The sequence below is a fragment of the Chinchilla lanigera genome, unplaced genomic scaffold (genome assembly GCF_000276665.1).
Source record: "Chinchilla lanigera isolate Chin_1 unplaced genomic scaffold, ChiLan1.0 scaffold00014, whole genome shotgun sequence".
In the NCBI taxonomy this organism is placed as follows: Eukaryota; Metazoa; Chordata; class Mammalia; order Rodentia; family Chinchillidae; genus Chinchilla; species Chinchilla lanigera.
Window position 1 is genome coordinate 21,060,282 of NW_004955415.1, and position 27,473 is coordinate 21,087,754.

Consider the following 27,473-nt stretch of genomic DNA (forward strand, 5'->3'; position numbering starts at 1 on the left):
AAAACAAAAATTTCTAAAAGGAATCTGAAATTGCATTGTGATGAGATCAGAAGTTTGACATCCTTAAATGAGGAACTGGGGTAAAATAACTGATGAATACAATGATACATAGGCAAAATCTGGGGAGAGTAAAGACACCAGTATGTGCCTTTCTGTAGTACCACAGAGAAGTTACTTTCTCTAGAGGTAGGCAAGAGGTTCTGGAGTTAGGAACCAATGTCTTGTAACTGGAAAATAAAAAGCCAAGGCTGTGCAGGGCCTGCCTATACAAGGGTCCCTATGAACCTGGCTCCAGACTGCCCAGTGGCAGGGGGCTAGGAGGCTCACGGTGAAATCCATCTTCCTAGTAAAATTATTAGGCAAAAATATTCACACTTTCTTGAACTTTCGTCAAATTGCTATCAAATTGCTTCCCAGATGCCTTGATAATAATACATATTTACACCATCCATATTTTATGGGATGCACATAGCATTAGCATTCTTTATGTGTTTGTCAATTAGAACAAAAAGTATGGCACATTTTTTTCATTTAGTTTTTTAAAAAAGTTTAGGAATAGATTTATTTTGAATTTGAGATTTACAGTAAAACCTTGGTTTGCCAGCATAATTCGTTCTGGGAACACACTTGTAATCCAAGTACTTGTATGTCAAAGCAAATTTCCTCTAAACATAAAGGAAACGCTGATGATTCATTACACAACCTCAAAAAATTCACATAAAAATCATTAGAATACTGTAATATAGTCCATAATAATAAAAAATACACAGTAGAAAGAAAAATAACCAAATTAACCTGCACTTTGAAAACTTTCCTAGCTGGTGTGAGGGAGTCAAAAGAGGAGGAGGGCAACTTTCACTATCACCAACACAATCACTGGTATCTATTGGCTCAACGGAAACTTTTCAGGGTGTGCAACTTTAACAAGGAGCCTATCATAGTCAACAGGCTCCAAGGCAGGGTGGCATGGCAGAGGAGAAAAAACCCATGGCAAAGTAGGGCAGTTTGAAGGCAGCTAGTAGGGAAATAACAAGCAGGAAACTATAGCAGCAGCCCTCTTTCTGTCCCTTATATTCTCTCCAGGCTTCAAGCCTTTAGCATGAGTACCACTGACTCCCACGGTGGGGAACCCTTAATCCCAGCATCACACATCCTTGATCCAGACACCTCTGAAAAGCCGTACCTGTGACTGCATGAGGCTTTGGGGGTGATATCTAAGTAGAAGCAATAACTGCTCATTTGAGTATTTCACAGAAATGTGACACTGCATTGCCATTACACAGATTCATCACTGGCACTACTCCAGCCTTATTTGGGTGGTGTTTTTCTACAAAATTTTTCACTGTTTCCCATATTATACACACTTCTCTAATCTCATCTGAAGTAAGGTATTCCTTGGCCATTCTCTCCTCCTCTGCAAACAAGATCTTCTTCATAACCTCTTGTTATTGGGAGATGATCACCTACAATTCCTCAGAGAGAAACGGAGGGAGGGAAGGAGGCTGGAAGAGAGAGAGAGAGGGCCATTAGTTCAGTTGTGATCATGTGATATTCAGGGTCACATACCAATAGTATTATAAGACATCACAAAGTTAAAATTTATTAGAAATGTTTCTTCATCTTGTGGGTCACTCTCAGAACATGTTATTCACAATCCAAGGTTTTGGTATATTTGCTCATGATTTTCCTATTTTAAATTTATATATGTTTTGAGCATCTTAATTAAGTTTTTATATTTATTCATATCATGCTTGCTAAAGTTATTTCTAAAAGGCTTTTTCCCCATATAGTTATACTGACCTATACTTTTAGATGCTGATTTTTTATTCTTCTGGGTGACTGCAAAATATAGAAGAGCAGTGAACTGGTATAACTTCCAGAGTGGTAAGGGATTCTGCAGTCTAGGTCACAACTCAAATGTGCCTCTCTGTGTTTTAAAAGCAAAGATATAAACAAAAATAGATCTGTTGAGATTTCTTTTGTCCTACTCAATTCTATTATTTCAAGTTGCATGTTTCTGGTCTGTGCAGTTGTGGAGACCCCACTTCTGCTTTCTGAAAGTGATTCATTGCAGGTCTTATCTGCAGATGCTCCTGCAACCTGCAACCTGCACTTGGTTAGACCGTAGTCCTTCTCTCTCCTTTTGTGGACACATATTCTCAATGCCACATTGAACACACCCTACCATATCCCTGTGTAACTACATCTCTAACAGTATAACTCACAATAGCTAAACTCTGGGAACAGCCTAGCTGTCCATTGAAGGAGAACTGAATAAAGAAAATGTGGTATATATTAGAATTTTATTTAGCCATATAAAAGAACAAAATCATGTGAGTGTGGCAAATAGGAGGATCTTGAGACCATAATAGTAAATGAAACAAGTCAGAGGAAGGAGGAAGCCAGCAAGGAGACTGAAAGTGATCCATATATGTTACAAACATGTACCAACCCTCCAAAATAAATGTAAATACTGTATATTGCAAGCACACACAAATAGTAGAAAGAAGGGAAGAATGAAAGGTGGGAGGAAGGAAAGAAGGAAGGAAATGAAAGAAAAGAAATGAGGCAGGAAGGAAGGAAGAAAAAAAGGAAGGAAGGAAGAAAGGAAGGAAGGAAGGAAGGAAGAAGAAAAAGAAAAGGGAAGGAAGAAAAAGGAGGGAAGAGAAAGAAAGAGAAATACAGGGAAAGAGACTCAGTGTGAAGGTACTGGGTTCAATTCCTAGTACTGGAAAATAAACAAATAAATAAATGAATAAAGAAATAGATGGCTAGATTGAATAAAAATAAAATATAACCAAAAATTTTAAATAAACATAAATAAATAAATGCCGCAAAGGAGTGTGCAGGATTTGGGGGTGGAGGAGGCCCTCCTGCAGAAGAATTGCTCAGCATATGGGGTTCATGAGACTCAGGCCCTGTCTGGCCTTATCTGGACTGTGTCAGGGTTGCACACAAAGGCTACCCACTGTGTTCCCAAGAAACAGTGGCCTGGGGACACCCAGCCTGTGGCAGCCTGGAGAGAATGGCCCGCTTTCCCACCTGAATTCCCACCCTCCCCTGAGGGCTTTTCAGATGGGTGTGTATTTCAATTTGTCAAAAAGAGATCAGTTCCTGTGCTGAAAGGTAAGCCCTGGGCAGTGTGTGACAGAGCTGGGACACCCAGAGGGACAATTCCCACGTAAGTGGTTCTCAGGCTGGGCTGGGCAGTGGGTGCCAGCTTGCACATTACCTCCTGTGACTGCCCTTCCCCAGTGTGCTCACCGACCTCAAGGGATGCTTTGTCAATTGTTGGTCTGGCTGCTATTTTGACAGGCGATAGCCCCTGGATGCCAGCGTAGGCTGTCTAAGAAGAAAGAGGCCAGCGTGAAATGTTAGACCCAACAACTGCTGGACTGGACCTGTTATGGGGCGACTCCGGTTCTTTTCTCTTCCTTCTTTTCCTTTCCTTTCTCCTGAATGGCAATTGGCTTTTATCGGTGTACTCTGTCCTGGTCCTCACAGGCTTTGGGAAGGCATTTGTGTATTAACCTGGGGTTCAGCAGGAACAGGGCACAGTGTCCAAGGCAAACTACTCAAGGACGCTAAGCCCCCATGCAAGCGATATGATTTGTGGTATTAAGGGGATTCCAAGTGGATGGCTACTTTGGAGATATTTTCTATGTCAGTTGCGGTGGTCAGCAGTAACAGACAGGACAGCAGTCATAAACAGCATTGCTTCTGGGTAGGATTGCATGACTCTTATTAGTAAACCGTTGCAAGTGAAAGGAACAGAACCAGGAATGGCTTTCTTCTCTGCATCTGCTAGTTGGGCAGGTATCTTCACCCTGCCACAAAACACACTTCTGGCATCCTTCTAAATGAAGCCAGAGGGAAATCCTGCTCCCCAAGAACAAACCTGCAGTCTGAAAATCGCCCCTTTAACACTGGCTGTGACCTCTCTATGACACCCGTCCTGCAACTTCTCAACCTAAGTTATAGCTTTAACCCATCGACTGGATTTCCATTTCAGCTGGCGTTCTGAGCATCATTTTATCAGCTGAAATGGTTGGAAGAAGTAGTAATGTTTATTTTTTTCATTGACTCTTTAGTTAAACTACAAAAAATTAAAAGTTTTTTTCTATTCACTGATGATTTTGATGTTGCAGAATCAAATATAATGATTTCCTCATGACTTTAATAAAATAATTTTTAAATGATTTCTAATGCAGTTCTAAGGAATTACTGCTTTAGAAAGTCAATTTAAATGAATGCAGATATGCATGTCTATGATTGTTAAGATACCAGGATTTATCATGGTCTTTTATTTCAGTTAGTAAGAGTTGTAATTTATGCATTTTTATATCCTCAAAGAACTTGGTGTATTAATGTTTTTGATCACAAAAGCAAAGCCACAGAAAGTGGAGGTGTGGAGATGAATCATACCAGAATTTTAATCACTTAATTAAGTGGTCTTTTTAATTGCCCAATTATACATTTTGAGGGGAAATAAAGAGAATAACCTATCAAGTAGAGACTGAGTTTAGTCACCTGATATTAAAGGGGAAGAACATTTTAAAAATGCATTTGCTGATCATTGCCACTTGCTTTGCAGAACCTAATACATCCCTCCCTGATAACATCAAAGGAATTAAGGCCCTCTTTATGTAGCAAATGCTTTTCACAGTTCAATAACCATTCCTGTTGCTGCTATAATATTTCACCCTCGTTTCCCCACGTTCAGGGTAGGCCTCAGAATTGGAACTGTTTCAGTTGAAAGCGCCTCCATCTCTCCTTGTTATATTTTATCACCCCTCTCCAAATATTTGCGAGCCACGACCGTTCTGTTACTCAGGAAAGTGGAAAAAAATCAGCTCTCTGTTTTGGAGTCTGGTTTCTGAGGCACAGAGAATAAAAATGCCCTTGCTCTGGAGTTATCAGCCATTTCCCTCTGTCTAAAGAACCAAGCCAAGAGGCAGAGAGTGGCTTGACTTATGAACCAGAAACAAACAGCAAAAGACAGGATTCAAAAGCCCCAGTGTGACTGCAATAGAAACCATTGTTCAAAGCACTTCCTGGGAATTATTTAGGGATTATAGTGTCAAAATTGCTTAATCTGTAGGAAACACCCCCGGCCTTCAATTCACATCAGCAAATATGTATTAAGTGCTCACTCTGTGCCCAGGACCGAGTGGAACACTTTGGTGAACAAAGAGAAAATGTGATTATATTGTTGTACAGGCAAAACAGGGTGAGTGGACTTTACAGAAGAAAGAAAAAGTGGGGTGCATGCTGAGTATATATTATTTTCTTCTTGCTTTATTACTATTGGAAGTTTGTCTTTTCAACTCCTCCCTAGATCCCCCTTCGACAAACTAAAACAAGTTTTACCGCAGAGCAGTTGCTTCAATTTTTAGTGTCAAGAACAGACACTCTGATGGTTTTGAAACCTAAGAAGGAGAAATCGTGAAAAATCAACATCTGTCAGAGGAAGCTAACATGAGAGGGGGCAAGACTTAAAAAGACTCTCAGGTCCTTAAAAGGACTGTTGTGAAGACATGAGGGTGAAAAAAAGAAGAATGGGAAAGTAACCTACATGGGATGGATTCTGTACTATTTATTTTAGTAACACCAGAATGTAGGAAAAAAAAAAACAAACCCTACAAGACATTAGGGATGATTTACCCTTGTTGGATTCCCCTTTTTTACTCCACAAAAATCAAAAGAGCCTGATCTAAGGTTTTTCATTAAATTGCCTAGATAGTTGTCAGGTTTTTACGTCCATTCCCAGCCCTAGGAGAGATTCAGCCAAGCTTGTGTTGTTTTAAAAGGTTTCTAATCACAGAAAAGCCACCTACTCAATTTTGTTCATTTCCTGTGCTAATTAACAGACAGGAATATTTGTCTCTTCACTGTTACCACAAGGAATTCTGGGGACTGACCCTTGCAAACTGGACTCCCAGTGCCTGGGAAAGTGGCATCAGCTTTGGATGGAGGCAGGAAGTTGGAAATCCTGAGACGTCACAGTCTAGAGCCTGAGAACCAGCCGGCCAGGGTAGTTTGTGGGCAAAGAGGGTGGGAGCTACAGGAGTGAAGCAAGCTTTATTTTTATCTCTGAATTTTATTCTGCAATGAAACTCTGAGTCCTGGGGACACAACAGCATCAGAATGGCCTTATTTTGTTGGGCAGTCAAAGAGATTTCTGGGTTTAGTCAGCACTCCATATATCTGCCCAAAGGGTCCAAATATTTGGATCCTCCAGAGCTTAGATGGAAGCAAAGTAAACACCTAAGTTTGGTCCAGCAGGAGTAGTGACAAAAGAGACTTACATCCTAGACTTACAGATGATCTGATTTACTCAGAACCCAGAGGAGAGTTGAGGAAAGTGAAGATGGGACCCTAAAAACAAAGGAGAAGCCTGGTGTGCTGGTGCGCACCTGTAATCCCAGACCTCTGAGAGGCTGAGGCAGGAGGATCACAAATTCAAACTCAACCTGGGTAGCTTAGTGACTTAGCAAGACCCTGCCAAAAAATAAAAGAAAAAAAAAAAACAAAAAGCATTGGTCTGGTTAGGATTAGGGTTAACCCAGTCCTAAGATCCTGGCTTTAGTCCCCAGTATTAGAGAAAAAGAGACACATCTAAGACAACTGGGATTCTGATGGATAAACTGGAATAGCTGAAGTCAAGTCAGGAAATCTTGTCAAGTTTTAAATCTTGCCTCGGATGATAATCCCTTTTCTCCTTCTGAATGAAATCACTGAATACCTCACTCAACATCAAGAAGCCATTTCTTACTATTTCAGTATATTTTGATAGAGCGGTCCTGTGTAACCAACTGCCACGGAACATAGTGATCAAAAGCAACCACCATGTATGGTATTCCACTGCAAAGTCGCACTGCAAATGATGTGGACACAAAGGGGTTGGAAAGTTGCAGCTGTTCTGGTAGCCAGTCTATTCTCAACCTCTGAAAATTGCTTGAAGAAGAAATCTTGTACCAGATAGGCCACCAGTGCTCTTTGCTTTGAGCTGATCTCTGATGAATGATCATTAATAAGAGAACAGTGTCTCCAAATTCATCATAAATACCTTAGAGTACTAGAACTTTATTCCTGTACCTCTCATGGGGTTAAACAAAATCCTAATCACTGCTTGGTGTGTTTTGTTTGAACCAGGAGTGATAGAAAACTGACATCTACAAACCAGGGCTATTTTGTTTCCACAAACACTGTTTATTTAGTATCAATTAGCATCAGCTTACAGTTTAGGTGCTTGGCCTTTAAAAAGCATAAATTTATGAGAACTTTTGGTGTGTAAAACTCTTCAATAGCTTGCTTTATAATTTGCTTTAAAATCATCCTCAGTCCCTCCCTGTGTTTTTGTCATGCTCAACTGTTGAAATTTACTCTCTGCTGTCCCTGGGGTTCAGTACCTCCCTGTGGGAATTCAAGAAGGTCCCTTGGCTCTATCTTGTCCCAGTTCAAGTCCATGTGGTTCCCCAGAGTGGATCGGAGGTCAGCTTCTGAACCAGATAAGGGACATGGGTTTCCAGCAGCATCGGCCACCCCAAGGTCTCAGCAGCTGTGCCTCTCAGAAGCTTCAGGTTTCACTGGGACATGCCAGGAAGCACAGTGTGAGAACCTCCCTGTTTTGGAGTACTACTTGTGGACATCTGTCCTTCCATTCTAGTCTGGATCAAAAATGTCCCCTGAAGGCCCCTGTGTGAAAGATCTGTTCCCCATCCTGGAGATCCTGGGAGGCAGTGGAGCCCTTAGGAAGAGGAGTAGTGGAAGGAAGTTAGGTCATTGGGGGTTATGGCTTTGAATCTCTCAATTTCTCTCTCTCTGTCTCTTCCTTCCTCTCCCCCCCTCCCCACCTTTCCCCTCCCCTGCCCTCCTCTCCTCTCCCTTTTCTTCTCCTCTCCTTTCCTCTCCTCTTCTCATTCTTCTCTCTCTCTCTCTGTCTCTCCCTCTCTCCTTCCTGACCACTTAAAAGGAATACGCCTCCTCTACCAGCCATCTGTCCTTGCTGTTATACAGTGTACTACTCACAAAGCAACAGGGCCAAACAACTATGGACTGAGACCCCTGACATTCTAATCCAAAATAAACCTTTCCCCTTATAAAGCTCATTACGTAGGGATTTTCTTACAGTACTACAAAGTTGACTAACATACCCTTTTTTGGATAAAATAAAAGTATTTGTATTCCTCCTCTGTCATCTTCAAAGGCCTGAATCTTCTGCCCTCACCCTTATGAGGACAGCAAGCTCAAGGACAGAAAGAAGTATGCCCTGCCTCTGGATTCTCTCATGCCCTGTCGAAAACTCTTATGGTGTGTTGTTATACATTTAAGGTACCATCTTATAGTGTGGGAATGAAGAAGCACAGGAAGAAAAATAACAAAGTTTCTGTCTCCAATTAAACTCTATTCCTTACATTTTCAGAAATGCTGCTGGTATTCTTCTAAGTGTGCACTAGATCTAGATCTTGTTCGCATGCCGCCAACTTCCTCCTCCCATACTGGTGCTCAGGAAGAAGTAAGTGCATTCCAATTGGCACAGACAGCTACCAGAGGGGTGGCCACAGGCTGCAGTAATATAGGCAGGCTCATAACAAGATGATTGAAATATGCCCCTAGCTATTCGATGAAGAAGCAGATACTAAATGTGCTCCTAGAGCCAGTTCTTTGTTGAGCTTCAAGTACAAACCAGCTGTTCATCAGCCGTAGGAAACAAACGCAGGAATAACTAATTAAATGAAGATGTTTCAAGGCTGAACAAGAGGGGGAGGGTGTTTTCATGCACAGAGTCAGTTGTATGGTACAATCTTTCTTCTTCTCATGTTCCACAACCTCTTGAGCTGCTTCAAGCTAAGGGGAATTTTTGTAGTCACTCAAAAAGTTGTGATGTGTGGTTGTAGCTCAGTTGTCTGGAAGTCTGGCAGGAAGACCTGGCTAGAAACAGGCTGTACAGAAAACTCACACGTGATGGAACTATGCTTTTCATGTCTCCAGAGACGTGTCCTGAGAGTCTGCCAGTTTCATGGACTTAGAGAAAAACTGGTGACCAAAAGCCAGCAGGCTGCTGGCTCAAAAGCTGACAGTCTTGGGAGATGACAAGTGGTTAAATACTTTGCTTGAAACTTCCTTTCACCAAAATCACTTAAAATGTATTATCAAGGAGTAGACATGATATCAAGGCCCCTTCTTTTAGACTCACATATATTCAGCAAGACCTACATGTTCCCTTCTCTAAGATAGTTCATCTCTGCTTTGGGGACTCAGTAATCTCACATTTCCTCCTATGACTGTTTATTTTTATGTCTACCTTTATTCTATCAAGTTGTCACAGTGCTAGGGTAAAAAACCAGAAAATTTTGCTTCCCTTTTCATTTAAAGTATCAGGTTGTAGTGGTCATTGGATGTATCCACCGTGATTGGTGGATGTCTGATTGGATGTCATTGGATGACATCCTGTGATTGGATGTCATTCTACTTTCTGTTCTCAACATTAAGGGCAAAGGAATTGAGGACAAGAGTATGATAATTGGTTAAAGAAAGAGACATAACAATCAATCCCTACAGAGACCAGGGAGGAACTGAAACTACAGCATGAGAAGAAACGACATAGAATAGGCAATGGTCAGCTCTGGGGTGAGATGGAAGACCTATACCTCACATAAGGGAGCCAGTTCCAATTAATTATTGGAACTGATTGGATTATTGGAACTGATTAATTATTGGAACTAATTAATTATTGGAACAGTTACTAAGTTCCAATTAATTATTGCCACAGAGCTTGTGGTTCTGTTACTGCCAGAGCTTCCAAATTATTCAGGGACACTCACAAATCCATATTTAATATGAACTTGCTCAACTTTTCAATCTTGAAGAGGTTTGTTTTTCCTTTCCAACAGAATGTAGACCACATGAAACATGTTACTGAGTGAAATATGGTTTTTGGGGTAGCCAGTGGTTCTCTGGAATAGGGAACACAATGCTGCACTGAGAAAATGCCTCCACATCCTTTCTTGTTTTGAGAATGCAGGATGGTTAAATGAAATGTGCACAGAAGGGCCCGACTTCAAAATTTAAAATCCAGAGGGAGCCTCCTGTGGTTCTGCCAGTCCACAGGACTCTGTTCAGGAAGAAACAAAGCATCCCTGATGCATGAATACCACGTGGCTTCTCCCCTTCATGTTATGGCTTTCACTGTGCCCTTTGGGTTTGGTGAGCTGGTGTGTGTACCTTACTCTTCCTGGAAAAACCACTTGTCCACGTTGGGATAAGCCACCTCAGTGTGCCTCTGGAAGTGGTAAGATCCTGGTTCACTGTTTAATAAGGGCCACCGAAAGAGTCAGTATTACCAGAGGTGAGCTGGGGAAGTTGGTTGTATCCAAAGACCCAGGATTCATATTGGCTTCTAACTCAGTTTCCCGAAGCAATAGATCTATCTAGTGACTCCCTTTGGTTCAGTTTAATGAAACCACAGAAAATTTGCAAACTAAACTCACCAAGATGAGACACTAATAGAAAGCAGATTTTTCTTCTTTGGATGCCATGGCTGATGACAGTATCTTCAGGGACACATTCAGTATGTCCTCAAGGTTTAGGTAAACGTGAAGCTGGCAAGGTTGTGCTTTGGGAGACATATAGTGGGCATGATCCACAGCTTTAGTAATGTATATATGTTATGAGAGATTGCCCCTAAAGTACTCTTTTACTTTCATAATTATAAAGACTTGCTCCTTCAATTGTTTTAGATCGTTGTGTAGCCTCCTCAAAGTGCACCCTTCATTAAATTATCTGTCATGCATTCACCCTTGCTCTTTTAAGCCTATTTGGTTGAGTTCTCATCATCAAACCTATCAGTACCTGCTATTGATATTACTCATTTCTCTGTGCATTGTCTTCTCCATAGACTATAGTCTCAAAAAGCACAAGGATTTTTCCATAGGTTCATGGTGCTTGTCTATACCAAGAACTATTGGTGGAAATATACAGATACTCAGACTAAGTGCCCATTAAAGGAATCAGTGCTTATGGTGGCTCAAAGGTGAAATGCATGTGGAGCTGAAAAGACCATGGCTGGATCTTCCCAGGAATCATTTTTCATCATTTTCAGATGTCAGCAATGAACATGTGCACTTTTCCAAATATGTGATCCATTGGTAATCTTTTTATTTATCTCAAATGTTAGTTTGGTTCAACTTTTTTCAGCAAGATGGTTCTTCTGATTTCTAGGTGGAAGACAAAATATTTTTCTCTAAATTGTTCATAATGTATTTGATAGATCTATTGCTTTGGGAAACTGAGTTAGAAACCAGTATAAATCCTGGGTCTTTGGATACAACCAACTTCCCCAGCTCACCTCCGGTAATACTGACTCTTTCTGTGGCCCTTATTAAACAGTGACCCAGGAACTCACCACTTCTAGGGGCACATTCAGGAAGTCCCTCCAGGCAAAGCAAGGTGTACACACTAGCTCACCAAACCCAAAGGGCCCAATGAAAGCCATAACATGAAGGGGAGAAGCCACGTGACATGAAAAGACCTTATTTAGATTAATTTGATAGTTTAAGTGTGTATGAATTAAATAACATTTTCTTCACAGATCTAAAAGAAATTTGTAGGCTGATGTTTTTGGGTTTAGAAAATAGTCACTTTGAATCTTGTATCCACTATTTTTAATTACCAATTAATTAATTTCTAATACTAACATTTCAAATTTTTGTGTCATTTATTTTACCCATTTAGTGGACTTTCTTCAACACAAATTTCAATCATTTCTATTTCCTTTGGATAATTAAAATATCTTTCTTTCTTTCTTTCTTCCTTTCTTTCTTTCTTCCTTTCTTTTTTTTAATACAGCATCTCACTATGAAGTTCAAGTTGGCCTCAAACTCATGATGATCATCTGGCCTCAGTCTCGCCAGTGCTCAGATTACAGATGTGTGTCACCATGCCTGGCTAAAATACCTTTTAAAGCATATTTTAAAAATAATAAAGAAATACTTTTCTCTAAGGAAGCTAGAGTTCTAGTTTTAATATTACTTTAAGATAAGTAGGCCAATATGAAAAGAGTATTTATTCCATCATATAATTTCTCATGTAAAAATAAATATTTTTAACAGTCAATGTCACTTTCTTATATACTGCAGTCAGCATAAAAGACTGCTGTTAAGAGGGAAACAGAGGGACAGTTGGATTTGGGAAATACTTGAATGATGGCTTGTGACTATTCTTTTAAAAGATACTGATCTTTGATTTCAGTCTTCAGTTACTAAACAAATTAGGTACATTTGCTTTAAATGACACATTTTGTGTTCATATGAGAATAGGGTTGAAAAAATACAGACGTAATTACCAATTTATTTCAGTATACGTCTGGACTGATGGTTCAAATAAGGCTGAAGACTTCCTTACTAAACTCAAAGAAAACTTAACGTATTTCCTCTTCTCAGCAACTTTTTCAACTGATGACCCTTCTTTCATTCTAATACACCATCTCCCTGTGGCTTCCAGGTATCAGTGTTCTCAGCATTTTCCTCCTGCCTTCATGAACCCTTTCTCTGCTCTTGGTACATAGCATCTCTTCCTCTACCCACTTGCTGGATGTGGCTGGTTTAAGGCATAGCTTCTCTGCTGTTACTCCTTAATCTCTCTCTGTGGTGTCTTAGCTCCATATTTACCTTTAATTCCCAATGATTAAGAGCTAGAGTCTAATTTTCAGACAGATTCTTGAATATTTAGACATTTATCCACTTGTTAACATCTGTTAAATGTCTCAAATCCAACTGGTCCCAAACTAAGCTCTCAGCTCATAACCTGATCATCCCCTGGGCTTTAGCTCCCATTTCATAATTTTAATATTTATACCACTATGCAAATCATCGTTGATCCTTTTCTCTCCTATATAATCTCCCCAAACAGATCTTTTCATTTTTATTTATTAATTTTTTACTGGTAAATTTTAGATATACATAACGATAACATTCATTATAGGTATGTTTCATCATAGATATCTTTCATCATAGGTACCATTCATCATAGGTACATGATATAACTTGAATTTTTTCCCATTCCCTTAACCTCTTTTCAAATCCCTCTTTCCCTCCTTATTTACAAATCTTTGATTCCATTTTTACCTTCTATTCACTTTTTTTCTTTTCCCTTTCTTCCTTTCCCCTTCTCCCCTCCCCCTTTCCCCTTCCCATTTGAATGTTTTCTTCCCATTTACCAATATCTATGATACATTTTGGTCCTTATCTACATTTTCAGTTTGTCCCACCAGAGAAACAATGCAGTATTTAAACACTCATGTCCCATTTATTTCACTTTGTATGATAACAAGGTGCATCCACTTAGCTAGCAATGTCTCAAGCTTATCCTTCTTTATTTGCTAATAAATGTTAATTTTGTTCCTTACTCTCCAAATCTAAAAACCACTGCTTTCACCTAAGCTTTGATTTTATTTTCTATGGAAAACCCCAAATGCTTCCAAATGGTTTTAACCACACTCAGTGCAGCCCCTTCTTCCCACTTGTCCCAATCTGCTCCTGAAGATTAATTCACAGTAGATTCGTCTATCACTACTAGTTCCAAAGGTGCCTGTGATCTCCCTCTGCATTCTGAGTAAATAGCCCACAGTGCCCTTCTCTGCCTAGTCTCCAGCCATCCCTAAGACCTCATGGTCTATTATAACTTCTTTCTTCCTTTATGGAAACCACACTGATTTTTTCAAAGCTGTTTCTTAACATTCTTTCCATCACAGGGTCTTCTGTGTGTACAGTGCTCCATCCACCCAAGATTTTCTCTTCTTTACCTAATGAATTCTTATTTATCTCTCAGATCTTAGCCCACTGTCTATTTCCTAAATTAAACATTCCTGCCTTCCCTGACCAAAACTAATCCCTTAGTTCCTGTCCTTTTAGTACTTAACTGAAATGCTATTTTATTTCTGTGGTATTATGTATTATGTTATGTATTGTTCATGGCTTGTTTATCATGTATTAATCTCTGCTGTCCTCAGGGGCTGCAGCTTCCATAAAGATAGGTACTTTATCTAATTTCACCAGCATGATGGCCATAACATTAATATTTGTTTAGTAAAAGAAGAAAAGGAATTTGGAAGCAGTATATTTGCATGAACTTCTTGTCAAATGACAGATCTGGGATGCAGGTGCCTTTAGATTCTTAAAACATACACACACACACACACACACACACACACACACACACACACACTCACAGAAGCAATGACTGAACCTTGGAGTTAATGCCTTTTATCTCCAAGCTTAAATATGTCCTATATTTCTAATCAGCAGACTCAAGATGATAAGAGAATGGAGTATCAGAAGGTCAGCAACTGAAAACATAGAAGAAATGACTCTTGTTTTGTCCTGTAGGTGAAAATGTATTGGCTGTGAACTTTCTGTTTCCCTTATAGGGGAATATACTTATTACATGTAAATATATATTATATGTAAATAAATATATTTGCACATATTTACATATATATATATATATATATATACATAAACTTTCTGAGACAGGGTCTCACTAGGCAGTATAGGCTGGCCATAAACTCATTTTGTACCACAGGCTGGCCTCCAACTCGCAGCAATCCTCCTGTCTCATAATGGTGATTATGTTTTCAAAGCAAGAAAAATATATACAATGATATGGAAGGATAAAAGAAAAGGTAGTGGAAACAAAAGAAAACTAAATTTTATAGAAGAAATTGGTTCAGTTATCTAAAAATTAAAAAACGAAGAATGTATTTCATAAAGAGAAACGTGGAAAGCAGTTGTATAAAACATTAGTAACTCATGGATCAACTCCCTGAGAACACAAATACATCTGACCACCATGATTCTAGATGTCAAACAACCTCTGTGCTGCTCCTATAAAACCATATCTGCATCCCCAAATTGTCCTATCCAGATGCATCTCCCAGGGCATCTCTTACATTCAAAACTGACACAAGAATCCTCTGGTCAACCTTGTACCAACTTTTGCCCCATAATATAAAGCCATTGTTTACATACTATATTTTCAGATTTACGGTAAATAACAACCCTGGTATTCTTATTCAGAACAAATTGAAAGTGGACCAAGATGTTAAATAGGAGCATGTCGGTACATGGGAGAAGTAAGAGAAACAGTGAGGCCTTGTGGTGGGGTCAGAACAGGATTTAGCTTTCTCTACAAGAGGACCACATATCTCAACAGTTTTTCACAGGGTTTCTGGTAGACCCAGCCTCAGCCAAGCTCTAGCCCTGCTCTTGTGAATGCCCCTCCACTCAGCTGTTTTGCTTCTGACTTACTTGATCATGAAATGAGAGGCAGTGGCTGAAATAATTGGAACCATGTAACTTTGAGATCAGTACTTCAGAGCTGTAACTCTAATTTATTTCAAGATCATTATTATTTAACTTGTGCAATATTTCCAAAGCATCTTTAAGGTCTTGCTTTTTAAAAATGAAGAAACATCACATAAAATTTTATATTCTAAGCCTCTTTCTGACAATTCCCCTGAGGAGGAGAACTGTCTCAACTCGCACTGTATATTTTACTAAAAACATGTCCATATAAAATGCCTTGGTTGCAAACATGCTCTTTCCTTCCTTGATTCATTTGTTCTGCTAAAACTGATTAGAGAAATATGAAACTGTAACCTTTTTCCCTTGAACAATAAATAGTATAAAGATTTAGAGTGCAAGGACACTGTTTGCAAATTTCTAGATGGCTTCAGCATAGTCTCTGTGGCCTTCTCAGAGCATAACCTCAGCCCAAGGTCTCTCTCAATTACCTGTTACTCCATCAGGTCTTTGTCATTCTCTCTATTCCTGTGACTCTGTCTGAAATATATGTGAAGGGCAAACAATCCTCCTGTTCTACACATTAATGGATTTAGAAAATAAGGACAGGCCCCACTTGATGAAAACTGAAAAATGAAGAGCAAGGCTTGTCCAATGACATAACACAGAACATCTCTAAGAGGCTGAGAATTTTGAAAATTCAATGACATATCTCAGGCCTCACTTTAGCTTCAAGAATATGCCTTGCAGTAATGAGAATAATTTTAATTATGATATAACTTTTACCTTTTTCTGGACTATCTTCTCCCATTCTTTGACAGATATGTGGGTTGGTTACGTATATATAAACACAAAATATTCAAGAAATATTTAGATTCCTCTTTGGAAGCAAATAAAAGATGCATTTGGTTCTGAAAATGTGATGACTTGGCCTAAGGTCACAGGCATACATTCCCTTTTAGCTGCAGTAAAAAATCAGTCTTGGGAGTTTCTGATGAGTTCTTTTTTGGTGGTTTTTGTTATTAGTGAAAAAACAGATCTTTCTGCTGCATGCTTGGAAAATCAGACATTATCACCACTTGATTATTCATTTTCTAGTACAGCTTGTTTCATTTATTACAGGAAAGTCAAGGTTGAAATTGGATCTCTGCAATGCATGTCCGTGGCTTTATGTGTTTGTGGATAATAAACAGCTTTCAGTGTTCTGAGTTGACTTTCTAGGCTATAACTTGGCATTATTTAGATCTTTCTTTGGATGAGCCAATTACCCTACAGAATGGTCTGTAGCCTTAAATAAGCAAATACTTACAAGGAAGGGAGAGAGTGTTCCCTTTGGAAACGTTAGGGGAGGGGAGAGGAAGGGGAAGCATTTTTCAGCCATCCAACATGGACATGTATCTCATGGTGGCCACAGTTTAAGTAAACATAAACTCTGAACCAGAGATCACACCCTTGATTTTCTCAGTGCTAGCAGTACCAAACCAAAATATAGTTTTCCTTGGCTAACCCCAAAGTAGGATGTGGGTGCCAGTCTTCGAAAACCACATGATCAGGTTTCCAGCAGACACCACGAAGGCCAGCTTTGTCTTAGACAGGAAAGTCATGCAGGCATTGCTCCTCCAGCACCCTCATTATGCTCAGCAAACAGACGCAAGTGGAAAGGCAGCTCACAGCAGAGAGAGGCTGAAAAGTCCTTTGCTGTCTGAGCATGGGGTTTGAACCTGTTCCAGAGTATATAACCCTACTGAGAGAAGGAGGATTTTAACAGAGTCTTACAGAGATAATTGGGACCCAGGCAGACATGAAGGTAGAGGAAGATAATCTCCCACCCGCATATCAATTTTGGAATCAACAGATCTGGAGTTTACTTCTAGAAATATCCTAGATCTTTCTGGAAAACTCCCCGACCCCATCAACAATTCAATAATGAACAAAGCGTTTGTACATGTTTTCCACCTATTAACACTTTCTCTCTTTCACCAGGAGGCTTGTTCAGGACCTGGGATTGTTCCAATCACCTCAAGTTCTATAACCTCCATGTCTGGTCTTGCTGCTTCACAAAATTTCATGGTGTGAAGCTTTATTTATTTATTTACCTTGGAATTGTTGTTTTTCCCTCCCCCTCTGGAGCCAGGGAGGGATGGGTAGATGATAGAGTTGGGTGCCTTGAGTTAATGTGCAGCTCTATATTCACAAGCTCGTTTACTTTTGTCCTCACCTGACGCCTCGGTGCTGCCAGTGAGAGGGAATTGATTTTATTGAGGACCTCTCGCAGATCCTTAGGAGAAAAACTGCTCACTTGGCTGGAAATGCTTTGACAGAAGGCAGAGCAGCCGGTCCCATTCGGACACTGTATCTTCTGGATTTGGGGGCAGGTGCGGGGGAATGGTGGGTCCAGAGGGAGGAGAAGACTAAAAGTCATTTCACAGGAGCCATTATGAGGTGGCCCTAATCACATCAGAGTCTATCAACAGGTCTCTTGCCAAAGACGCAGCCTGCTGTACTCTTTTCTGCCATTCCCCCCCTAAATCTGTGCGTGACCCTCAAGCACCCTTCCCAACAATCAACTCCCTATGAGAAGGTAATCATCTCATGGTGAATTGGAGAAGGAGAAAAGGCGCTATAGGAAAATGTTATGATAATGGAAAACTCTCCAGTGTTGTAACCATCTGGTGCACTGCCGCAACAAAGGGGGTGATAATTGAGTGGCCAGGAACTTCTTTTGGCCTCACATAATGCGCACTCACCCTGATTTGTGTTTTTCACAAGCATCCTTTGCCATCATTTCACACCACATCTGCACCACATTTCTCCCATCAATGCAGCCTCACATATAAGTTACCACACTTAATTAAGTCCACATCATTCTCCCCTGAAGAACAGAAAGTTTTGTGTGGAGGTCCGAGCAGCAAAGAGGCTCAAATGAGATTTTAGTGACTCTTGTTTTGAGGAAGAAATGGAGATTGATGGGGAGCTCATGCTACCAAGGGTTGGCTCCCAGGGAGGGCGGGGTGGGGTGGGGTGGGATGTGTCTCAACAGCTTTAGGCCAGGCAACAGCTGTGGATAAGCTTAGGCAGCCGGCCTTGTGCACAGGGAGGGGACTGGGACCCCTTTGTCCCCTAATCTTGCTTTTGAAAATGTGCTACAATTGATTAGATCTGATTTCTAAGGTGCTGTCACGAGAGCATCATTAAAAGTCTTTTAAGAAACTGGAGGATAGACTAGATCACCAAAGGCAGCTTTGTCGGCCTCTTCTCGGTCTTTTTTTAGTTGAGCTTTCTGTTCCAGCTGACAGAACGGGCGAAGTCTGTAAGCTCCAGACAATTAACATGGAAAATTTCATTTTTCTTTAATAAACAACACAATGTTACTGGGAGAATCAAAGCAGTGCTCTTTTGAAGAAAAGGGCTTTAAAATCTTTATTTTGCCCTTTTCTTGGCGTGAGAAGAATGATCCCGTACTCTCAGGGTCGGCTGCAAGGCTCACTTTACTAAACAGTTTATTAGCTGCTTTGTGAGTGTGCTGGTGTGGTGCACTTTCCTCTACAAACCACGGCCATTGGCTTAAAAGACACCCTGAGCCCCCGCCCCATGTAGGCAGCAGACAGCCGGGAAGTCTGAGTCTAATGAGAAAGCATTAATCAAGAGCCCTGGACCAATGGATGAAAGAGGAGATTCTTCCAGTCTCCCAGCTATCTTAGTCATAAGTAAATTAGCAAGTCTTTATCCTCTCTTTAAACGATAAGGAGGGAGTCAGTGTGGGGACCTTTAAGATATTTCTCACAACAAGTGTCAAAATACCCTGAAAATTCCCCGGGGGTCCACCTCCCACACACAGCATGCCCTTCATTTGTTTATCTAAATGCTGACAAATTGCAGGATTTTAACAGCCTATCTGTGGGCTGGGGTTCATTTGCATGGCGCACCCTCTATCTTTGAGGGGATAATGAGGTTCCACATAAAGCCCCCATTGAGGGCTCTGCAGAGCCTGACGGTGATGAATACTGAGCAGGAGAATTAGGTGGTTTTGAGAAGAATATGCTATTGTGCACAGCCCCTATCCTTTTATCTTCCCTGCTGCTCATTTTCAGGTCTTTCAAGGAAATTGCCTTCATACCCTTTCTAGTGAAGGTTGTTTCCCCTCCCTTTCACTCTGAACGGGCACCATCTTCCAAATCGTGGCTCAGCCCTGTGCTATTTTAGTCTCTATAATTATGATCTGGGCTTATCCTATGAAATGTTAGAGGCTTCCTTTCACCACACCAGCCTCTGAGAAAAGCTGTAAAGTGTTGTCCCAGATGCGTTGGGCCCCTCCACCCACTGCGTTCTCAGATATTCTCTGGTGTTGCAGAAACCATCAACCTCTGGTCTGAAACATTCAGCCGCTGTCCCTGGACAAAGTACTCACTGACTGTACCCTTGAGGTGAGGATGATGCTTAGAAAAGTGACAGAAATTCCATATTATGAAGGTATGTGCTCAGACATCTACAGTTTTAGCTGATGGTGCTTATATTCATAAATCAAGCACAGAGAGTTTAGCATGGTTGAACAGTGATAGATATAGGGAATTTTTCTGGGGAAAAAAGAATGCTTTCTCATCCTGTAAAGTATCATAATGTGATATGTGGGAGAAGAAGCTTTTGGTGGTGAAACAATGGGCATGAAGCATTATAGGACTGAGGAGGATGGAATAATAGAGATCAGGCCGATTGCCTCATTACAAAACAAGAGAAGAGGCCCAGAGGTAAAGGGATTTGGCCAAAGTCACACAGCAAGTGTGTGAACTAATACTTTTCCATGCCAGGGGCTAAGAAAGAACATGAGTGAACTTGAGTTTGCTTATAGAAAAAACACACGGCAGATACATGTTATCTATCTCAGTTTCTGTAAGCCAGGGTTGCCAGTTGGTTTCATTTTGAGGTGCTTGCTAGGATCCCTTGCAAGGACCACCTGTAGTTTCTAGACCTCTGCCTCCCCACGCTCTTGGATCTAGAATTCATTACTCTCATTGAACCTGACAATCCTCATTTTGCCTCTATCTACCAGATTTCCAGGGCACTCTGGAATTTTAGCTTGTTGGACTTCCCTATTCTCCTCTACGCTCTGTCTAGTGAGATGGACAAGATCTACTAGCAATCAGTGAGGTCGTCAGAAAAGTTTTCTAGCTGATGGGCAAAGAACCTATTGGATAATGGTTGATATCTATCTACCTATCCTCCCTCATGGTACCATGAAACTCCATAAGTTCTTCCCAGCTCACAGAGCTTAAACATCTGTGATGAACTTAATTCTTGGTTTTAATCACTTTAAATAATGTATTTTACTGCTTTTAATCATTAATACATAATCAGCATGGAACATATGGAAAATGGAAAAATTCATTTCACTCCTCACTGTCTCCAACTTACCATCTGATCTTTCCCTAATGTGCTGCCATGAAAATCTACTTTCTTTTTTCCAAATATACCACCATTCTGTTCTTCCTATAACTTTCAGGGATAGATATCTTTCTATTGACATCAGAATGAAAAAATATTCTATAGTACATATTATGGGTCTAAAAAGTACTATTTTTACAGCTAGTAATAAATGGCTAGCAGGTCCCATGAAAGAAGTGAAAAATAATAACTTCATATATAATGAGAAGCTTGTATGAAAAAGAAATTTGAGAGTTGTTTTCTTCCAGAAAAATACTTGATTACATAATTGGTTTAGCTGGAAAATCAAATAATTTCCTCTTTTGCGTGTTCTGTATATAAGAATCCATGAAATATATATAGGATAGCATCAAACAGAATAAGAGCTTATGCTTTCAAATCCTGACCCTATTCCCAAATATTTATGTAAATTTAGGAAAGTTGTTAGCCTGTCTAAGTCATTGTTTCTTTGTCTGTAAAAGATGGATCACAATGCCTCTGTCTCATAATGGTGTTATCAAGACTTATGATAATGTGTTTTAACCATTTAACATTATGCCTGGCAAACAGGGAGTTTTAGGAAAAATAGGATCTTGACAAAGATGTTCATGAAATCTTTCGGAATTCATCTCTATGATAGATTCCTGTACCCTGGGGAGAACGCTACAGTAGTCTGAACCTTTCTGGTAGCTGGGGAGGAGACCAGCTGATCACTCTCCATTGTGAAGCTATACTTGCAGCCCTCTACACAAAGTCCTGGGACCCGCCCTAGCACTGCTTCAAGGGGCTTTAGGAGAATGGTGGTAAAAACCATCTGTCCCCTGGGATGGAACAGTGATTGATAAATTTTTCGCACATGTTCTTTGTAAGTCAATGACTAGAATCTGCTTGTCAGAATATAATGCCCCTGTAACATCCAAGTGGACATATGTACTGGTATTTAAGTGCTAATTTTTGCTTTGGGGAAGAAAAAGAGACTTGCACTGAACATATTATTTAAAACAGACTGAAGATGTAACAAATGGAAAAGAGATAACAATTTTCACACTTCAGCAGGGTAGTATTACAGTAGAACTCCTGAGTATATTTACATTTACTAACCCCACTTAAAAAACAAATACTTATTTAAAAAATACTGAAATGCTTTGAGTAGGTGGTATAGCAGACTGCCTTATGGGTGATTAAAGAATAGGGTGTTGAGTTGGACTACGGTTCAATTTATTTCTTTAAAAATTGAGTGACAATGAACAAATCATTAATGTATTTTGAAATTTGATTTTTTAAAGTTCTTTCAAGTAGTATATGTTCAAATTATCTTGCTATAAGCACAAACTAACATAATATCTGCAGTAGTTTGAATGACAAAGCTTGCAAAAAGAAACTAAGACACAGTTTCTGTTCCACTTTGATCATGTTTCTACAGGACACATGCACATCTCTGAGATGGCAAGTGATACATTAGTTTCAAACAAAAACAGATACTTTTCCCACTAAATCAAAGCCCTAATAGTTGTTTTCCATTACTTGTTTTCACCTAACTCCTTAGCAATTGAATCTCAAGCTTATTAGGCAAATGACTTCCTGGAAAAGACTGCATTTGCTAACCTTCCTTTAGTTTAGTTGACTATGACCATGCACGTAACTTGTGCCCATGAGATGTTATTGGGACAAGGGTATGCCCTTTCCTACAAGCATCTACTGGCTTGTGTTGTTGCATGAGAAGTGGAATATGATAGGACAAATGATAGCTGTCACTCTTTCTGTGGCCATCTCCAAGTATTATGCGCCTTGGAATGGTATCTATGTGTGGCAGAAACACAAACAGAGAAATTTGAGCTGCTGATACCACAAAGTATGCTATCATAATTGTAGGACTTGTGCTTACATGTGCAAATGTCAAAAGAAATATGCACTTATATTTATATATTTAACATAAACTTAAATTATATACCCATATTCAGCAGTCTCTTTTGAAATTCAAAGAGTGACAGGGAGTTCTGGAATCTTATAATAATCTGTCAAAGAATGACTTGTATTAAAGAGGGTCATCCGCTGCTCTTGTTCGTGAGGCCAAGGGACTCACCTCCAACATGACTTTGAGGGCACTGGGGGTGCATTACCTGCAGCAAGTTTCTAATGTAGTGTAATTGTTGATACACTGTGTCAACTTGAATTTAGAAGTTTAACACAGCAAGGGGTGGGGTTCTTACTTGTAAACATCCTCATCCTGTGCAAGAGGAGGGCAGGGAGATTGTGTGAGTGCTACTTATTATAAGGAAGGAAAAGAGGCTTGTTTCCTGCCTTTTGCTCTTGCTTTTGCTTCTTTATTTTGTCTCAGCAATGAAAGAAAAGTAACCAAGACAAAAGGAAAGATCTGGGTAGGTCACACTAGTTACAAATGTTTCTATATGAGGGAGAGGTAGCAGTGGGGTATAAAGTTTTCATACAATAAATGAGGAAGAGAGCAGCAAAAATGCAAAGAAACTAGGAGTCCTTCTGTTTATTCAACAGCCTCAAGTGTGTTAGGGTGTGCCAAATACTTAGGTTGCTAAAATTAACCTTGGGCAAGTTAATTTAACTTACTATAGTTTAGTACCTAATCTCTAGCATGCAGATAATAATGGAGTTTTACCTAGGCTTAAATAAAACCAAGCTACCATTATTGTTTTTTTTTTTTTAAAGAGGAGCTCAAAGTCTAGTGAGTGACAATGAGTAGACATTAAAGATAGCACAGCACAATGATATATATAATATAGATGTGGGTACAACCCTCTGGACAACACAGGGAGGAACCTATGAGTTGGTAGAAGGCACTTGTGAATCCTTCTCCAAAGGACCTGGACATACAGAGTGGGTTCTCCGAAGAAAGAGTAGCATTCCAGGTGAGGACTCAGCTTGGGCCAAGAAAAGGATCCTTACTGATGTTTGAGAAAACTGTATTGCCAAAGAAGTCATAAATTCTGTCTGAAACCATCTATGACAACTGAGGTTTAAAGTACTTTTGTTCCCTCAACGAGGCATAGTCAGCAAACAGGCTGAGAGAGTTGTGCAATCTCCAAGGAGAACAGATTCCCCAATGTCCATTCAATGTGGCTGAGGAATATAATGGACAAAGAATACCCTGGAAAAAGATCCAGCATACTGAAGAACAATGGGCCAGGAGTTTCTTCCCAGGGAGCAGAGTCAGGATCCAATCAACGTGCTTCACCGTCATGTCTTCAAAGTTTGCCCAAAAAGTCCACAAATGGTTGCTGTATAGTATGTCTTCTATTACTTCTGTTTTTGTGGTTAATCACACTCCTCTCCCACTATTATATGTTAGCAGTGAGCAGAAAATGTGTTTATAGTTAACACATTTCAGTACTAAGAAGAGTTATATTTGGGTATGATAGAATTATTGCAGCTGGATTGATAGTCTAGATTTTGAGCAAGATGCAATGGTAGGATGGCATCTCAGATCATTGTGTATGGTGTCTGTGTGTGTGTGCATTTTCTGTATATAAGACTATATCAGTTCGAATTTCTAGAGAAAATAGAGCACTCCTAAATTAGCATAAATAGAGGAAGGTTCCTTGAAAAAGGGATTGGTTACAAACATGTAGTCAGGTATAGGAATAATAAAGGGTATTGCAGAAATCTGGGCCATTGTCATCCACAGGCGGAAAGGAATGAGGGCAGTGAATGGTTGCCAGGACTGGGAAGAGCAAGACTGAATCATCTAGGTCAGGTCAGGAGGCTCAGAAAGCCAAGGTGACCTCACAGGGAAAGAACCAGGGACATAAATGGTCTGACCTCATTTTCTCCTTCCTGATTCTCCTGAATCCTTGCCATCAGTAAATCCAACTGGAAGCCAGTGGACATTGATATCACTTGATGCAATCTCTATATATTAGGTTCTAGGGGCAGAATGTCAGGTAAAACATGAGGATCACAAATCTGGAGGGGCAAAGAAAAGATACATGACATGGGAACAAAGGGAAGAAAGAATTATTCACTAACCAGAATGAAGAATTCAGATGCGTAACCCTTCTTATGCCCTCTTCTGCACGTTCACAGTTTGAAACTTTTGGTGGAGAATAAATAAATGCTGTGAGCTGCAGAGGCCTGGTTCCGTCTGTTGCAGACTGGTGAAGCTCAGAGCTTCAGCGCGGGAACAGTGATCTGTCTGTTCAGTTGGTGAGCGGTGATCAGAGTCATGACTCAAAGCTCATATCTCCTTCCAGTGTGTCATACTGCTGGCCCAGGACTGGCTGAAGTCCAGTTAAAAGTGAAGAGTGGGGAGCAAAGTGTGTGGTGTTAGAAGTGCATGGTCACCAGAAGTCTATCCATCCTTATCCTTTTAATTCCCCTTTTGATTTTGCTCCCCTTTTGATTAATTCATTGCATTGTCACTTCTTTACCACTCTTTGTATTTGTGCCATTTACTGTATGATTTTGTCACTCTCTTCACTAAAGAGTTGGAGTCCATTTTCCTACCGTTTGAATATAGGCTGCCCTGGCAACTTGTCTTGGCCAAATATAAAGAGGCACAACTGACAGTAGACCAGGTCCCAATCTATGCTTTGTTTAGGCTGCAGAAGGATAAGAAGTACCAAAAGCAGAGCCAAGCCACCTTCATCACTTCTGGCAGAGTCAGGAGCAATCCCAGGCAAGACTACTACAGTCCAGACTGCCCACAGGTGGCTCAGGATGTGTGGACATGGTTACTGTCATAACCTCCTGAGGTTTTCCTGGTTGGGTGTTACACAGCACCACTGTGATGACAGGTAACAGATGCACTCCCCCATGCTGCTGAGCCACTTCCCATGGCAGCTTCATAGGGCTATTCAGTTTCAATGACAGCTTTGCCTGCAGAATGGTTTTAGGTGCAACTGTCTTGAATAGCAATTCTACAATGTCTTTTTCTTTAATCCTTACAAGAAATTGTCACATTTTTATCCTTACTCAGCCTCTTTAAACACTTTTTAGTTTTAATTAAATCCAGTCTCTAGAATCAATCAGTCTGAGTTTAAATTTTAGCTTTGCCTTTTAATAGCTACATTCTTGAGTAGATTAATTAAGTTTGCTAAGCCCAATTTCTTTTCAGTAAATTAGAAATAAGCTATTCAAAAAACGAAATGCTGCAGTCCCTTATGCTTTTCACAAATTGATCAGACAGTCACAAGGGAACAGCTCGCCTCTCTTTCTTGCTGTCATGCTTGAAGCTGAGGTGTGGTGTGTAATTACCATATGTGAAGAACTGTATTGAGAACCATCATTTTTATTTCTCCTCATTGTTTGTCACATTACTTTCAGGGAAGAATAGTTTCAATGGCGAGCCAGCAACCTTAAGAATAAAAATAAAGAGGTCAAGGGTCCTCAGTTTATTTACATATTCCCATGAGGGCAGGTGATTCTCCTAGAATGCTGAAGCCCACCTGGACCTACTGGTGAAAGTCAATTGTTAAATTTTCAGAAAGTTTCTTTGCCAGTTATATACAGTTCTACCAAAAATCACATGTACTCATTTATAATAAAATAAATCACTATCTTAGTTACTTATCTTTCATTTCTGAGACAAAGCCCCCAACAGCCAAAGTTAAAAGAGGAAAGGTTTACTTAGCTCACAGTTTGTAGAGGTTTCAATCCATAATCAGCTGGTTCCAAGGCAGGGTGACATGTCAGAGGAGAAACAATTCATGGTGGGCAGAAGGTAGCAAAGCAACAAGGTAGCAAAGCAATGAATACAGCTCTTTCCATCTTTTATATTTTACCCATGCTACTGGGATTAGGGCCTTGCCCACCCAATGAGTGTACTGATTTACTAATCACCCACCCTCAATCCTAGCACCCATAATCGTAGCATTGCATTATGAATCAGTCACAAACTCTAGATCCAGCCACCTCTAAAAAAGCTCCACCTATAACTGCATGAGGCTTTGGAGGGACATCTAAACACAAGCCATAACATTCATTGTAAAACATGGTAAATATACAAAACTCATCATCTCCTAGTTATATTGCTGCAGCTCACCATCACTATCCTCTTGAGGTTGCTTGTGTCCGTTGTAATTGGACAGTAAAAATGTGTCACATATGGGGTGGCCAAGCATCTTTTCCTAATTCCACATTCAGTGGTGGGCTGAAGTTGGTCACAGTGGCAGTGTAGATTCCACTATAACCAGTAGATTCTACAAATCAGGGTTTTTGTCATTGTTATTATTTTGGAGGCCAGTTGTTTAATTTGGACAAACACAGCTTTTGGGTGAGGCCATCAGTTGCATGTTGAAGCCATTGTTGCTTGTGCACTTATTTATCATAACATCATCCCTTACCTATCCTTGCCACATTAGGATGTTGTCTATTACTATCCATATACCTACAAGGAAAAATATTCTTCTACAATATGATACTAATGAGTCAAACAAACTTAAGGAAAAGTCATCAAATTTAACTACAAAATGTGGTCATTTAATTCTTAGCTAGCTCATAGTCTGGCAAAGTGTGGGGTGAGAACACTATAGCAGGAATGAGGCAACGTTGGAAACCTGGTGCCAATACTTCCTGATGAGTCTTTCTTTGATCACTTCTTGGCCAACTGCAGTGCAATGAAGGGAATATTGATTGGAGAGAAAGGAGGCTAGCAGTCCAAGCAAGTTTGGATAATTATCTCTGTTACCTTGCTCAAGTCTCCTGTTGTTCTCTTAGACCTCAGTTTTAGAAAATGAGAAGACCATATTAGACAATACGAAGATCTTATTTAGCTCATGAGTT

The 27,473-nt window shown here is 40.1% G+C and overlaps 1 long non-coding RNA gene across 1 annotated transcript; it reads right to left on the reverse strand.

The window, feature by feature from the left end:
* Positions 1-459: 459 nt before the first annotated feature.
* On the reverse strand, positions 460-26,177 carry LOC102027066. Its single transcript, XR_260308.2, has 3 exons — positions 25,947-26,177; positions 24,720-24,970; positions 460-1,502 (listed from the first exon to the last, which is right to left on the reverse strand). It is a non-coding gene; the product is annotated as an uncharacterized LOC102027066 (long non-coding RNA).
* Between the last annotated feature and the right edge of the window lie 1,296 nt (positions 26,178-27,473).